We start from the raw sequence: 4056 nt of genomic DNA on the forward strand, positions 1-4056 counted from the left end.
GCTTTATAGTTCTGTCACACGTCCTGTCTGTGCTAGACTTGTGAGTGTGAGTGCAGTGTGACCAGCTGGCCTTTCACTCCTGCCGTCAAGCCTTTCCTTCTGCTTCCATGTCTTCCCTACCATAACAGACAGACAACTGTATCCCTCTGAAACTATGAGCCAAGTAAGTCCCTTCTCTTTCAAGTTGTCACAGTATTTTATCATGGCAAGGAGAAACTAAGATGGTCTCTTTTCTTGTCATGGTCTAGGGCAATAATTTCTACACATTCTGCCTCCCATGACACTAGTGAGGTTTTCCCCCTCTGCCTTAAAGCCCTACATTTATTATTTTTTATTACTTTTGTTTTTTGCCATCGTTAGCTTTCCTATTAGATCTGTTTGCTTGTAGCTAGGAAGAGTCCCATCTTCTTTGAGACCCACTGTTCTAGATTTCTTTGGGGATTTCTACTCATTTCAGACTCTGTTTTATCTTGTACTACACAGGGTAGGCATCATCAGTTCTGTACTCAAGAGTCCCAGGGCTATGGAAAGCCCAACAGGTCCTAGACCACCAGGGCACGCAGTGTCATGGGCCCACCAATCCTCCTTCAACTGTCTTGTAGCCGCTTAAATTCTCACTATGCATTCTGAGGAGAGTTTTCAAACCCAGGCTGAGCTATTTCTGCCCAGCATCCTCTTGGGTACCAGCATCCTCTTCGGTAGTTGGTGTTCTACAGTAGGCTTCTCTACCCACCTCTCCTCTCCTCTCTACCACTCTGAAGTGGCACAGAAGTTTGCAATAGAGCCCCATCCTTTCCAAAGCTTTCTTTTGCCTTAGTGACACATCCTCTCAGGAAACACTACTCGTATGCGTGTGTCTCTCTGGATGCAGGTATATGTGTGTAGGACAATGCCAGGCATCTTCCTCAACTGTCCTTTATCCAATTTCTTATTTTTATTTATTTGTATTTTTTTTTTTTTGAGACAGGCTCTGTGTGCCACTAATTGGCCTGGAGTTCTCTTTGTATACCAAGCTGGTCTCAAATTCACAGAGATCCACCGGAGTCTGCCTCCTGAGTTCTGGGAATAAAGTTATGTGCCACCCTGCCCAGCCAAAGCTCCCAGGACATCCACCCTTCTTTGTGAGACTGGCTCTCTCACTGAGCCTGGATCTCACCCATTGGTTGGACTGGCTGGATAACAGACTCCAGACATCGTCAGTCTCTGCCTCTCCAACACTAGGATCCCTGATGTCTGCCACCATGACCGGCTTTTGCACGGGTGCTGAGGATCTCAACTCGGGTTTTTATGATTGCGTGGCAGGCACTTTCCCCCACTGAGCCATCTCCCTAACCTTGTAAATTAAATCTTGCCATAAGTATTTATGTAGAGACAAAACCACATCAGTGGTTTCTACAGTCACTGGGTCTCGGAGCTTATCCCAGCTGACAGTTGTTAATCCCACTGTATATGCATAGGGGAACCTGAACACAGGTGGCTAAGAGCAGAACCGCATTCCCATCCAGATGCCATCTCTAAATGTCATCCCCTAGCCCCATGACACTATACATAGGCAGTGAGTCACCTGCTGGGGGTGATGCTTTGCTGTAAGGTTCCAGCATGCCAAGCCCACCGGGACACAGACACCACCCCACGCTCCTTCCTTCTAAGCTAATTCTCAGCAGAGTGAACTACTGTCTGTTGCTCATGAGAGACTGTCAAGCTGCCACAATGACTTCCCAGGAGAAATCCCAGGGAGTCCCACTGACTTGTGTATCGAAAGTGGGGTAAGAGAATGTTTCCAGAAACATTCCCAGGGAACACATTTGTAATTGGGAAAGAAAGAAACAACCAAAATGTTCTTTCTAAACCCACATGCCTGTCATTAAATATCTCCTGGGGGACAAGGGCAGGAAAACCAGGACAGATCTGGGGAAAGGTTGGTCTAATTCTTTTTTATTTCCTCATTACAAAAGTTGACTCGTTCTAAGTCAGTGGAGAGATACCACTGTTAATTGCCACTACAGACTTGCTCATCATAGTGTCCCTTCCGCATGTCAGTCTTCAAGAACAAAGTCATAGTGAAGAAGAGATTGCACAGCAAGAGAAGGCAAAGATTCCCCAGTCTGGACCATTCTTGTAGGATGGTCCACCAAGAGGCAAGGAAGTGGTAATTGAGAATACTCATTAGAACTTACAAATAACTGTTTCCTGTGGGTTAGAGAGAATGTTTAGTGTTCCCATCTTTCTCGCTTAACTATATTTCAAAAGGCAGAATGAAGGGAGCAGAGATCAATGGTGAGGAGGGCCACAGCTTTGCCCAGGACCAGAGTTGGAAGTGTGAACTCCTCAGATCCACAGAGCAAGGGACACACCTGAGAACTCTCTTGTTCTAGAACCACTTCTTGGGACCAGAGTGGATGCCCAGTAGATAAAGTTCTTGCTTCAGAAGCAAAGATTTGGGGATGATCCCCAGCACCCACAAAAAAATAAAAAAAATAAAATAAAAAAGCTGAGTATTGTTAGTAGATGTTTGTAAACCCAGTGCTGGGGAGATAGAGACAGAAGAATCTCAGGGACTCACTGGCTGGCCTAGCCTAGCCAAGTTGGTAAGACCCAAGGTGGACAGCTCCTGAGGAATGACATCTGATGTTGACCTCTGGCCACCACATACACATAGGATCACATTCACTCATACATGGTTATTCATACACACAGTCTCTATCATCTATCTATCTATCTATCTATCTATCTATCTATCTATCTATCTACCTACCTGCCTATGTACCTACCTATCATCTACTATCTACCTATAATCTATCTGTCTGTCTGACTGTCTGTCTGTCTAGCTAGCTACCTACCTACCTATCATCTACCATCTACCTGTTGTCTATCTACCTATCATCTGTCTGTCTGTCTGTCTAACTATCTATCTATCTATCTATCTATCTATCTATCTATGTTTCTTCTTATCTAAACATAAGTACTCACAGTTGTAATCTTCACTTAGGAGATAGTAGGAGAATGTCATCAGTCAAATGCTTCCCTCCTAAACAAACAAACAAACAAACAAATCCCACTTCTTTTCCTAACACCACAACAGTCTTCCTGTAGTTCTTAAGCTTGGTTAGAGTTTATATTTTGGGTATTAACTTTTTTATTTCTTAATACAGAAAAATGACAAGGAGAAATATCCATCAATCGCCTGCCTCTAGAAGGATGGCAGGTGTGGCTGCACGTACTGTGCGTCAGTCAGTAGGTGGCAGAGAGGAGAGAGGCTATGACTACTCTCAGTGTTCTGACCTGTGAGCATCTGACTGATTAGTAGTCTAACTTTCCCTGAACAAAGTGACCCTGAGATGACCACCAGTCTGGTGCAAGGGGACTGGAAGGGCCTCCAGGATGGGGACCAAGCTGGAGACTAAAAGAACCACACCTCGGACTGTGGGCCTGGATGGGAGTGAGCCTGAGATAGACCGGCCACTTGGGCAGGTAGGGCGACAAGTGAGCTGGAGATGAACATCAAACCTGATGGCTTGGATAGGGAGCTAGCCTGAGATGACTACCAGTTCACCACTGCACAGGCTTAGAGGAGACAGACCATGTCCAAGATGACCCCTGCCTGGCACCATAATACACGTGCAGGGCATAGCACTCCTGAGGCCCGAGATGACCCCCAGACACTCAGAGATCCCAGTTGCCACTAAAAGGAGCAAGTAAGTGGTGGAGAAATGGAAGAGAAAGAGAAAAATGTGGGCACAATGAAGAGAGGCAGAACTAAAGACTCAAGGGTAATGAGAGACAGCCTGATATGGGTAGCTGGTGATGCCACCTTGGGACAATGGCAGTGTTAGCCGGTGCTGCCACCAGGGGCTACACCTGGGTCCATGGCTCTGCAGCAGCAGGGATCTGTTACCATCAAAGACAGGCAGATGTCTCCAGTCTGGGCTGCCACCTAGGGATGTCTGAGGCTGTGTAGAACTGGCCCCACCCCTTATCTGGGTATCATGGGAGAGCTATGTTTGGGGAATTGAGGGCATGAGAGCAGGAAAGCTGACCACACCCCTAGTCAGCTGC

The 4056-nt window shown here is 46.4% G+C and overlaps 1 non-coding gene across 1 annotated transcript; it reads left to right on the forward strand.

Moving 5' to 3' along the window:
* Positions 1 to 3183: 3183 nt before the first annotated feature.
* Positions 3184 to 3316, forward strand: LOC116085516. The gene has a single exon (XR_004116615.1). It is a non-coding gene; the product is annotated as a small nucleolar RNA SNORA17 (small nucleolar RNA).
* Positions 3317 to 4056: the final 740 nt, after the last annotated feature.

This window comes from Mastomys coucha, unplaced genomic scaffold (genome assembly GCF_008632895.1).
Source record: "Mastomys coucha isolate ucsf_1 unplaced genomic scaffold, UCSF_Mcou_1 pScaffold9, whole genome shotgun sequence".
NCBI lineage: Eukaryota > Metazoa > Chordata > Mammalia > Rodentia > Muridae > Mastomys > Mastomys coucha.